Below are 13,403 nucleotides of genomic sequence, written 5' to 3' on the forward strand. Positions count from 1 at the left end.
TCGGGCAAGCTCCTGCTCGTTGCAGAGGGGAAGCAGAGGCCAGAAACGGTGGACTTGGCGAAGGCAGCGGCAGGAGGGCTCCATGGACGCCATGGTTGGGCACTGCAGTCACCGACGTCGACGACAGATGCACGGCGGCGCTGGTGTTTGACAGTGACCGACGACAAGCGCACGGGGTGCGGAAAATCCCACGCGGTCGAGGGCAGGGGGAAGGAGTGGGACTTGGCGCCGGCGTCGTCCTTAAGTGCTTGCACGACAGAAGCAGGGGACGGCGATGGACTTGGCTGTCTCCGGTGGGGCGGCGTGGCGATCTCGAGCAACACGGGGAGACTCGAAGCAGAGGCGGGGCTAGTAGCAGACGGGGATGGATGGAACTGACATTCCCCGGCGACAGCGACGGCGCAGCAACAGATTGGAGTGGCGGCGATGTTCCTTCATGGTAACCGACGAGGGCGCGATCCGAGGTGAGGAAGAGGGCGGCCCTGCTGCCCCGGTGCTGCAGGCGGAGGAGCTTGTGCCAGCTAGGCCTCGGGCGCGAGCGTTCTCGCTCGGGGGAGCTCCTGTGGTCAAAGGCGAAGACGGATGCGAGGACGGAGGACGACGCGGTGGCAGCTCGGGGCTCCGGTGGCACGCGGGCAGAGGCATCTACGGGTGCTCGAGATGGATGGGTGGATCGAGGGGAAGGCTTGGGTTGGTGGGGAGATATCGAGAGGATACAGAGGAGAGCGCCGGTTGCGTAGGTTCGACGGCGATTGGCCGGTGACTGAAATCGAGGAGAGGTGGGCGGACCGGGAGGGATCCCGATGAAGACGCTGAGTGGGTGGCCGCGCGGCTAGGGGTGGATGGAACAAGCCTCCTAATTTTTAGGGTTGGACCTCAAGTATATATAGCAGGTGGATTTGGGGTGCATTTGGGCCCTCCGATTCAACTCAGACGGTCGAGAAAAATTAGGGTGGGTGAGTCCAACAAATAATCAAAGACGTATTGGGGATGATGGGTGACGATCTGGACTCAACGGACATGAGTGCCCGGTCGGGTTCGGGGAGGTTTTTCGGACGCGCACGCGAGGAGGGTCGTGGGCTGGCGAGAGAGGTTAGGTTGGGCCTGGCGGTGAGTGGACTGTGTAGATGGTCTCGAGCTAAGAGAAGAGAGAGAGGACCGGCGACTGTTTCCGGAGACCGAAAACGTCCGACGATAGACCGGCTATGCTGCCGCTATAGTTATTCGTTGGGGCGTCAAACGGACTCCGAATGCGATGAAATTTGGCAGGCGACCTATCTACACTATAATAAGACTGCACGCCAACTTTCAACCCATTCTGAGAACATTTTCTGGCCACTTATAAAATAATATTTTGGACGTGCCGCGGGCGCGTGCAAGTGTGGTTGGGCTTAGAACGGACAACGAACGGAACTGGGGGAAACCTGGATGGATGCAGGTTTTGAAAACATGATGATGAAATGCACATGATGACATGACAAGATGCAACACGCAAGAGAAAGACACGTCAACAACAACGAATAACTCGAAGACACCTGGCACATTGGTCTCGGGGCGTCACATTCTCCTTTTGCTTGCTGGGAGCTTTCCTGTGTAAATAGTTTTTCTCGTTTTTGTCTTTCCTTCTTTAATTTGCTTCCTTCAAGAAAAATCAAAAACTGCAAAAATATTCTAGTGTGTTTTTCTGAATTTTATTCTTTTGTTGAGTCATTATAAGGAGAAGACCACGATGAAAATGTTGAGTGGCTCTCATATATATTATGGTTGATCTAACAAAGAGTCCATATTATTCTGTCTTCTCCTTTGAATAAAATGTTTGCAGATTCCAGCTTAGTCCACAATACTCTTGCACTATAATTATTTTCATATCATTCGTTCGTGCAAGTGAAAGGCAATAATGACGATATTTGATGAAGTGATAGTGGCAAGGAAAAGCGGGTATGAACTGAAGTTGTTTTTGTATTTGTAAGTATGTTTAACTCAATATCCATGATTCAACCTATTATGATTAAACATGTTTATGATGACAATTAGAGATTATAGTTGCTCATTCCATGCTTAAGTAGCTAGGAGTGGACAATGATTTATCTTAGGTGTCAACATGCATTAAAATGATTGTGATGTAGCATGATGATATGGTATCCTCCTCTGAATGTTTCAAGTGGCTTGACTTGGCACATGTTCATGCATGTAGTTGATTCAAAACCAACATTGCCTCCATGATATTTATGTTCGTGGTGTTTATATCCTACTCATGCTAATGTTCAATGTTGATTATTCATAATGCACGATTATGACCATTTCCGCTCTCTAGTTGGTCGCTTCTAAACCTATTTGCTAGCCTTCGCCTGTACTAAGCGGGAATACTGCTTGTGCATCAAAATCCTTAAACCAAACTTACTCTAGATGAGTCCACTATATCTACCTATATGTGGTATTACTCTGCCATTCCAAGTAAATTTTCATGTGCCACTGAAAGTGCAACTAATCCCTGGGTGGTTTTTTGTAATTCTTAACAACGTATAGCTCATTGAACTAATACTCTTTCAAGATGATCATTTCAGAAAGTTCAGTGATAGGCATGGCATGGACTAGAGATGTGGACCCCTAAAAATGCAAGGACACATATTGGCTCAAGCTCAAGACTCTACATTTTCATTTTAGTGATCCAAGACATTGAGTCCATAGGAAAAGTCAGTACTATTAAAAGGGGATGAGGTGTGGCTTAATGGCTTGTTTGCTCAAGATGCTTAGTGATATGCTCCAAAATCCCTCAACCACTTTCTCATATCCACATATGTCCCAAACCAAAAGTCAAACTCAGCCCCACCGATTTGATCTACCCCGCGTCATCGAGTTCATTTGACATAGCCATAGCTAGAAACCCTAATCAGTTCGATCTTACCGATAGGGATCTCGATCTCAACCGAGATGTGATTGAAAACTCTTTGTTTCCCTTCGTAATGTTTCGATCTAACCGAGATGAGCGATCGGTCCCACCGAGTTCGCAATGCAAACTCTCTGTTTCATTTTCGTAATGTTTCGGTCCCACTGAAATGAGCGACCGGTCCCACCGAGTTTGCCTGACCAACTCTCCGTGCCTATTACAGAAATCGGTCTCACCAAGTTCACGTGGTCGGTCTCATCGAGATTACGTTATGCCCTAACCCTAATGAAATCGATCACACCGAGTTGACATGTCGGTCCAACCAAAAATCCTAACATTCGCATTTTGAACTAAATCGGTCTGACCGAGTTTAACTATTCGGTCCCACCAAGTTTGGTAAATTGTGTGTAATGGTTAGATTTTGTGTGGAGGCTATATATACCCCTCCACCCTTCCTCCATTCGTGGAGAGAGCCATCAGAACGTGCCTACACTTCCAGCATTCATTTTCTGAGAGAGAACCACCTACTCATGTGTTGAGACCAAGATATTCCAATCCAACCACAAGAATCTTGATCTCTAGCCTTCCCCAAGTTGCTTTCCACTCAAATCATCTTTCCACCAAACCCAAATCTGTGAGAGATAGTTGAGTGTTGGGGAGACTATCATTTGAAGCACAAGAACAAGGAGTTCATCATCAACACACCATCTATTACCTTTTGGAGAGTGATGTCTCCTAGATTGGTTAGGTGTCACTTGGGAGCCTCCGTCAAGATTGTGGAGTTGAACCAAGGAGTTTGTAAGGGCAAGGAGATTGCCTACTTCGTCAAGATCTACCCAAGTGAGGCAAGTCCTTCGTGGGCGATGGCCATGGTGGGATAGACAAGGTTGCTTCTTCGTGGACCCTTCATGGGTGGATCCCTCCTTGGACTCGCGCAACCGTTACCCTTCGTGGGTTGAAGTCTCCATCAACATGGATGTACGATAGCACCACCTATCGGAACCATGCCAAAAATCTCCCTGTCTACATTGCGTTTGCTCCCGCGAAATTCCTCCCATTTACCTTCATATGCAATGATTTACATTCCGCTACTATACTCTTAGATTTGCATGTGTAGGTTGATTGCATGACTTGTGATAAGTTGCTAAAATCTGCCAAGACTTAAAATTGGGAAAAGGCTAGATTTTTATTTGGTCAAGTAGTCTAATCACCCCCTCTAGACATAGTTTTGATCCTACAAGTGGTATTAGAGCTTTGGTCTCCATTTGCCTTGATTTCCATAGCTTTGGTTATCATAGCCTTGGTTGTGGCGTCTAGCGAGGGAAATTACCACCATGGAGGTCCTTACTTTGATGGTACAAATTTTGCTAGTTGGAAGCATAAGATGAAAATGCATATTCTTAGACATAACCCCGCCGTTTGGGCTATTGTGTGTATTGGCTTGCAAGTTGAATTCTTTGATGGGAGAGAACCAAATCGTGAAGCTCCCGCGGAAGAATTGAGGATGTTGCAATACAATGCTCAAGCCTGCGATGTCCTCTTCAATGGATTGTGCCCCGAAGAATTCAACAAAATCAGCCGTCTTGAGAATGCAAAGGAAATTTGGGGTACTTTGATTGATACGCACGAAGGTACCGACTCCGTCAAGGAATCCAAATTGGTTGTGCTTCAAAGTCAGCTTAACAAGTTCAAAATGAAGGATGGTGAAGGTGTCGCTGAAATGTACTCTAGGCTTGCTCTCATCACAAATGAGATTGCCGGCTTAGGAAGTGAAGAGATGACCGACAGATTCATCATCAAGAAGATCCTAAGAGCCTTGGATGGAAAGTATGATACCGTGTGCACATTGATCCAAATGATGCCCAATTATAAAGATCTCAAGCCAACGGAAGTAATTGGGAGAATTGTTGCTCATGAGATGTCACTCAAGGATAAAAAAGAGCTTCACAACAAGTCAAGTGGTGCTTACAAAGCCTCATGTGATGCTCCTACATAATCAAGTGAGAAAGAAGTCTTCAATGAGGAATTGAGCTTAATGGTGAAGAACTTCAACAAGTTCTACAAGAGTAGAAGCAAATAAAGAAGTTCCAAGTCAAGGTCCTACAATGATAAAAGATCTTCTAGTCGTGAGCGTAATTGCTACAATTGTGGAAGACCCGGGCACTACTCCAATGAGTGTATGGCTGCCTACAAAAGAAGAGAAGACTCACCTAAAATGAGAAGTAGAAGAGAAGAATCACCTCCAAGAGAGAGAGAGGGAGTAGAGATGATCGTTATGAACGAATAACCTCTCTCAGAAGCAAGGATTCAGAAAGGAAGGACAAGTCATCAAGGAGCTACACAAAACGAAGACACCAAGCTCATGTTGGTGAATGGCTATCCGGATCCGACTCTGACCATCATTCTGAGAGAAGTTATCACTCCAACTCAAAATATACTCAAGATGAAGGTGTTGCCGGTCTAGCACTTGTGTCAACCAACTCCTATGACATATTTGACTCACCAAATGAAGGAATTGGAAGATGCTTCATGGCTAAAGGCCCAAACGTATCACACCCTGAGTATGTTGATTTCAATAGTGATGAAGATGATTTGCTAGGTGATGATGATTTACTTGTTGATAACTCTAGTGATGAAAACTATGATGAACTTGCTATTAATCATGCTCATTAAGATAAAACGAATGACGATGATAAGAAGGAGATTGAGCATCTAACTAGAGAACTAAACACTCTTAAGTTAGCTCATGAAACTACCTTGGAAGATCATCGAGAGCTTTTAAAGACTCATGAGAAGCTACGATTTGAAAAGCTCAATCTAGAGCAAGAGCATGGGTTCTTAAAAGCAATCAATGATGATCTTCATAAGAAAAGTTCTTCTTACATCGCCAAGAGTTTAATCTTGTCTACTTATATGCCACAAGTAAAATCTAGAAACAAGAGTAAGAAATATTCTTCTTCTAGCAGTAACAATAATCATGTTAAATCCAATGTCATTGCTTCTAGTAGTTCTCTTGATTCTACTAACGATTCTCTTAGCCAAGTTACACTTGAGCAAGAAAATAGCTTATTGAAGGGAATTATAGAGAAAGGTGTTTACAAGAGCCTTGCCGGAAGTAAACAATTTGATGAAATTGTACGCAAGCAAGGAAGACACCGGAAGAATCAAGGTGTTAGTTTTGAACGAAAGTTCAATGCCAATGGAGTTGAGCGGGAAGAAGATCAATACCCCAAGACAAAGTTTGTTCCTCAACAAGGGAAGTATGATCCTACTTCTTTCAGCGGAACACAAGCTCATGATGATCTTCCACCACAAGACAAAAAGCAAAAAGGCAAGGATAATTCAAGAGGAGATTGATGCATTTGAAGAAGCTCCCAAGCCCTAGGTCAAGTGGGTTCCCAAGACTACATCAAGTTCTACTTCATCAAGTACGACTACAACTCCAAGGATTCCCATCAAGTTGATGTGGATTCCGAAGAAGAAGAACTAGAGAGTTCTTGAGGGTGACTCCGCCAACATACTTCACTCATATCATTTTGGCGAGAACAAGTGCAAACAACTTCCACATCTTGCACTAGTTCAAGGAGTCACAAACCCTCTTGTTGGTAAGACAAGGGACAAGGTAACCTAATGATTTCATGGACATCATCTTGTGTGTATTTCCCTCTATGTCTATGGATATCCCTGTTTGCTCCTTGTGGGACTAACCCGTGTAGGTATTGAAAGTGCCACTCACTGCAATGGATTGCTCCAAATGTTATACATCAACATTGAGCATCCACATCTTTGACATCTACATGATGTCATCATCGACAAAACCCAAGGTTAGTTCATCCCTCTTAGGGGGGATATCAAATCTAGGGGGAGCTTTACTCTAAGAATTGAGCTAAAGCAACTCTAAAGGTTTGAGCACACCAATGCTTTATGTAAAAGTGGTAACCCCACTTGCGCTTAAACGGTGAGTATGACCTACAATCAAATGTTCTCATTTGACTCCTAAGTCAATATACTCATATATAGATGACCTAGTCATCGCCAATTGCTTGATAGATGCTAGAGTGTTCGTGCATGCTTTGCCACATATTTCATTTGCCATTTTATTGTGTGAGCATGTTGATTGCATATATTTCCCATTCGAGGACATCCATTTGTTGCTTTGATTGTTTGGCTCTTCTTATTTTGCCAAATGGATGGACAAGAGTGCCTAAGAACCTCCTCTAGCTATCTATGCTTTTCTCATCTCAGACTCTATTCATGCTACATCACAAAGTTTAATCAAGTCAGATTCAAACCCTCTGGGTGAGGAGCACTCGGAGTCACCAATTAATCATAGACTTAAACTTCCAAAACCTCTCTGTGCATTTCGGTCTGACCGATTCATCCTTTGCGGTCATACCAAGTTCACTGAGTTGATCTAGTTTTCAATCTTGGGGCAACCGATTAGAACCATTCGGTCACACCGAGGTGCAGTAACCGCTTGCGATTCTGCATCTCGGTGCCACCGAGTTGTTCCACTCGGTCACACCGACAGGGTCAGGATATATATAACGACGGGTCAAATTTTGTAAATTTCTCCGAAACCCTTTCACCCATGCGTGTCCTGCTCTACCAACTCGGGTCTCCGGATCATCCTCTTGTTGCCAGCGACCTCCCGCCGCTGGTCTCCGTCGCCGTCAATGGAAATCTTCACCGCCGTTGCTGCCGTAGCGAGCTCATCGCCAAGTTAGGGTATGAGTTCGATCCTTTGTGCAATTATTACCTACGATTCTTAGCACAAAGTCAATGCCATGTTTCTTACCACGTATGAGATCATCCTATCCAGCAAAAACTACCTTTTGATTAGTTTTGATTTGAAAATTTAGGGTTAGGTTTCCGCCGAACTCATCTCGGACTGACCGAGTTGTGGAAATCGGTCTCTCCAATCTGGCCTAGGCCATTGCACTTGTAACTTTTGGTCTGACCGAAACTTGCAAATCGGTGTGACTGAGTTCAACTCTTAGTGAAACCCTAGCAATCTCAGAGTCACTGAACTGTGTCTCGCTCTCACCGATTCCACTAGTTTAGACTCCAAAGTTTCTTCGGTGTCACTGAGTTTAACAAATCGGTAGCTCTAAAATGCTTTCTTTGGAAAACTAAAATGAAGTTTTTGACTCATCTATTTTGCAAAATATCTGCATTTTGTGATGCTCATCCACTCTATCTCATCTATAACTATTCACAGGGTCCGCTTTCAGTTGGCAGTGTCAACCATGTATGATCAAAGTGATAGCGAGGACAAGTCTGAGGAGCAGGTAAATCTGAGTGAGAGCACTGGTCCCTCTAGCAGTTATGATGAAGGAAGCAGAAGTACTCCTAGCAACCTGCCTAAGGCTGCTACTAGCACTACAAAAAAGACACATGTCGGTGTCAAAACCGGCGGATCTCGGGTAGGGGGTCCCGAACTGTGCGTCTAAGGCGGATGGTAGCAAGAGGCAGGGGACACGATGTTTACCCAGGTTCGGGCCCTCTTGATGGAGGTAATACCCTACGTCCTGCTTGATTGTTCTTGATGATATGAGTATTACAAGAGTTGATCTACCACGAGATCAGAGAGGCTAAACCCTAGAAGCTAGCCTATGGTATGATTGTCTATTGTCCTACGGACTAAAACCCTCCGGTTTATATAGACACTGGAGGGGGCTAGGGTTACACAATGTCGGTTATAAGGGAGGAGATATATATATATCCGTATTGCCTAGCTTGCCTTCCACGCCAAGTAGAGTACCATCCGGACACGAGACAAAGTCTTCAATCTTGTATCTTCATAGTCCAACAGTTCGGCCAAAGGATATAGTTCGGCTGTCCGGAGACCCCCTAATCCAGGACTCCCTCAGTAGCCCCTGAACCAGGCTTCAATGACGATGAGTCCGGCGCGCAGTATTGTCTTCGGCATTGCAAGGCTAGTTCTTCTCCAAATCCTGAATATCTGCTAAGTAGTGTCCGGCTCCCATAAATGTTTGGACTTCTTGGCTTCCGCGCCCAATAAGGGCCATCTTCCATGCATCGAGCGAATGCGAGGAGCCAGGGCAGTTTTACATTTGCCCCCTAGCCAGGTAAATAAATCGTCTATTAAAGGGATGGGGATTCTTAGATCCAATCCACACCATCCTCCCACGGCAAGAATCCATCGGAGCGCGCTTGGAAAAATCCACTCCAATATGGCCGGCCACCGCAGACCGGTGATTGGGAGAGGTGTTCCGTCCCGCACAGCCGATTAGTAGAGTTGCAGACCCAGGGATTGATCCCTCCAGCGTATATGGTCCCCGTCCGAGCTGGGCTCGCCACCTATAATGGCGGGGAGCAAGCGGAGAGCTTCCCCAGTCCCTCTAATGGGAGAGGGTATGCCTTGTCCCTTACTTACTAAGGGGACTCGGATTTCCAATTCATTCGTTCCTCCGCGGGCTCCTGGAGTTTTACGGCCTCCAACTGCATAATTTCACCCCGGCTTCCATATTACACATCGCCGGTTATGTCGCCCTTTGTGAGCTGTTTCTGGGCTGCGAGGCTCATTTCGAACTGTGGAAAAGGTTATTTTGCCTTGTGCCCCGCACACAGAAGGGGTCACTTTATCAGGTGGGCGGAGCCGAAATACGGTGCATCGCCGAGACCGGATACCTGTCCGGTACCCCGAAGAAGACGTCCTTTGGAGTGGTTTTATATGCAGGATGTCCCCCTTCCAGACCCTATTCGACAGGGTCTTCCTGAGCTCAACAATGCTCCTCTGAAGAAACGCCAAAGCTGGCGTCCACGGAGCCCCTAGGAGGAAGACAACGGAGAAGTCCTTTACCTGATGAACCGGATTAAAGCGCTGGCTCAATCAGGATTGACAATAATCAAGGTTATGTCAATATGCATAATGCGGGAGTGCAGCCACTTCAATATCAAGGGCACCCCCTGTGGTGTTTTAAAGGGGAAGATGATGCCACCCGTTGCAGGCGTAAGGGACCGGACTCCGCTGCTGCTTTAGCAAAAATTCTGTCCGAGTTGTTCAAGGCAGAGGAAGAGGAGTTCATCTGCATCAAGCCACGGGATGGATTCTCCATGTACAACCCTCCAAGCTGGGTGAGTTGTACCTCTTTACTCCCATCCTTCCCGCATTCTTCGTGTAGATACTCACCTTTCCATTTCATGGTAGGAACTGCGAAAGCCTGTAAGGGAGGTCAACAGCCCACCTCCACACCCAGAGGACCCTAGCCGGGCCCTCGATCCCAGACTCGAAGAGGATCCGGACATATTCGTGGAGCTGATAGACATGCAATTCTACCAATTGAGCTGTGATGACGCCATGGTGGCCATAACGGCTGACTATCCCGGACTACTCCCTGGATCGCACGTAAGAAAAACCAAAAGTCCCAACTTCCAAAAAGGATCCCCTTTTATGCACTTCACCTACCATACACATATGGTGTTTTACAGGGAAGGCATTCGGGGCGCCGTGCCGAGCCCGCAGCAACACGCCAACAAGAGGCACCGAAGCCGGTTAGGCCAAAAAGGAAGGCGGTCAGGACGGAGAAGCCAACACAAAGGTATGACACAAGACCTCACTCCGTGGTTGTCATCTTACTTAAAACATATGACGTCCGTGTTTCTTAGCAGAAAAAACGCTCGCCGAACTATATCCGGAGAGGCTGCCGATCACGCCTTGACTAGTCGGGCTCCAGGGCCGGACATGGAGGCGGAAGCCAACGCGGGGCAGACGCTCGATGATCCTCCTACAGAGGATGCGGACAAACTATCCGCTACAAATTCCAAAGTGGAGTGCGCGATCAATCACAGGCGTCGTCGGGCCGTACTCCGTGACGCTTGTCTCTCACCAAAGGCATTTGATGCCTTCAATTCCGGAGACGCGTACATCCGTGCTGCTCAAAATGGTCTAGCCAGAGCCACGGACCAGTATGTAAGGGATATACGGGTAAGCAAATCTGACGATTATATGTATCAGCAACCCCTGAGACTTGAAACAGTTGACGCAACTGATTTAAGGATCATTATTTGTGCAGGTTCTTACAGAGAAGAATTCCCAATTGTCTCGAGAGCTGGACGAGTGCAAGGCCCAGCTAGGGGCCGCTGTTGCCGCGTTAAAGGAGTCCGAGAAGGGTCCCCTGGTAACACTTGTATCTATTGCAAAGAATACGGGTACCAGGTAGTATGCGGCATGTATGCAAACCTAACAATAGATGTTGCAGGTGGCCCCGGAGTGAATCCGGAGGCCGTGGAGGCGAATGCGGCACGTGATAATCGACAGCGAAATACTGGCGAACGTGTGCTGACGCGAATCAGGCAGGAGAAAAATGATCTCCAAGACGCCAATATCCGGCTGGGCGTGGAACTGAAAGATGTCCGAGCCCAGCTTGCGGACTCTGTGAAGGAGAATAAACGGCTTCGGCGTGGCATTTTTAGTAAGTGCTTGAACGAACTCTTAAAGGAGTTCAGCGAAGAAGCCGGCTAACAGAGTTATGTCTGCAGGTATGCTGATGGGCTGTCCCGCGGAGGCGATGCCCGGGTCTTTGGGTGATCTTCTACCAGAGCTCTCACAACTGCACGAGCAAGTTCGGCGGGTGATGCAGGGTATTGCCCAAGCCTTGTGGCCATCTGCGTCCCCGCCAGGAGGCATGGGGGAGCTTATAGAGAAGCTTAAGGGAGCGCGGCGGCGCTTCCGATTATGGAAGATATCCGCCCTACCGACAAGGTGCAAGGGAAGCCTGAGCTATGGTGAAGACATGATATACCAAAGCGGACCCAAACCACATGGCCGAGGTCGGACCGGTGGGGCCCGATGGGAAAGAGATCCCCGTCAGTTTAGTGTATGATCAAGTAGAATTAGCCGCAAAGTATTCCCAACAGGATTGTAGGCTAGACAGCCTGTTGGTGGTATAGAAGTAGAATTGAATCAGTCTTAGCGACTGTGTAATTCAAGTGACATATGTAATGTCCCTAGCCGGATTGTAAATCATTTGTCATGGCGGACCTTTTTGCTTCAACCTCTGGACCCGACAGTCCGGAGTGTATCCGTATACCTGCTCGGTTATGTAAAAACCAGGGCATGCATGGAGACCAGGCGTAGGGGTCATAAGTGCTTGAACAGACAAGTAACCAACTAGTTATGTTATATTAATGGGTAGTAAGAAACATCTTCCAGGGAGAATAGTTCCGTTAAGAGTTCCTTTCCCTGGGTACGCATGCCCTAATGTGCATGTCCGAACTGCGAAAAGAGACGCGGGATATAAACATATGGGGGCATGTTTCGAATTAGATAAAAGTCATCTTTTATTCACCGACCGAATATTCCCTTAAGAACGCTAACTTTCGGCTTCACCCAGTCTAAGGTACACATCCGGCTGACCCGGCAGTAACAATTGCAGAGGTGCTCCCCTTATGCCCTAGCCGAATTAACGGGAATGTAGAGCATAAATACAAGAGCCAGGCAACCCAGCTTGGCCAAAACATAAGTCATATCGATGCATATAATGGCGAAAAAAGGTACATGCGGAAGAATAACACATGTATGGGACATAAAGCCGAGTAAAATAGTTAGATTAAGCTTCTGTATAGGAAGCCCCCAGGTATAATGAGTGCGGTTAGCGCGTCAAGATTGTGTAACCAGGACACAAGTATAGCCTTGAAGGGCCTTGAAGAGAGTAAAAAGGGAGAAAGAGAGAAAAGGCAGATATGCAAAAAATTGACGGAGGTGAGGGGACGAACATAGAGTCCGGCGCTAGGCGTAGAATCTTCGGAGTCTAGCTGCATTCCATGGGTTTGGCTCGAGTCGATTATCCGATGCGTTCCGCAAACGGTATGCTCCACCAGTCAGAACCTGGTCAATAATGAAGGGACCCTCCCATTTGGGCTTGAGCTTGTTCTTTTTCTTCTCCGGCAGGCGTAGAACTAGTTCGCCGACGTTATAGGTTTTGGCCCATACTTCTCTGCTTTGATACCTTCGAACCTGTTGCTGATGGAATGCGGAACGGGCCTTTGCCACATCACGCTCCTCCTCCAACGTGTCCAAACTGTCCTGCTGATCGAGCTCGGCCTCTTTTTCTTCATACATGCGCACTCGAGGTGAGTCATGAATTATGTCGCAAGGCAGAACCGCCTCTGCATCGTACACCATGAAGAACGGTGTGTATCCGGTAGTGCGATTCAGCGTGGTCCACAACCCCCATATTACGGAGTCGAGCTCCTCTACCCAGTGCGTGTTTGACTCCTTTAAGGACCGCACTAATCTGGGTTTAATGCCGCTCAGGATAAGACCATTCGCTTGCTCGACTTGACTGTTAGTTTGCGGGTGATAGACAGAAGCATAATCGAGCTTGATGCCCATGTGGCTGCACCAAAGTTTCACCTCGTCGGCTGTAAAGTTCTTGCCGTTGTCAGTGATGATGATGTGGGAGGCGCCATAACGGTGTACGACCCCGGATATGAAGTCTATCACCAGTCTGGATTCAGCCGTTTTGACAGGTTTGTCTTCTATCCATTT

This window comes from Triticum urartu, chromosome 4A (genome assembly GCF_056163025.1).
Source record: "Triticum urartu cultivar PI428250 chromosome 4A, HENAU_Tu73, whole genome shotgun sequence".
Classification (NCBI taxonomy): domain Eukaryota; kingdom Viridiplantae; phylum Streptophyta; class Magnoliopsida; order Poales; family Poaceae; genus Triticum; species Triticum urartu.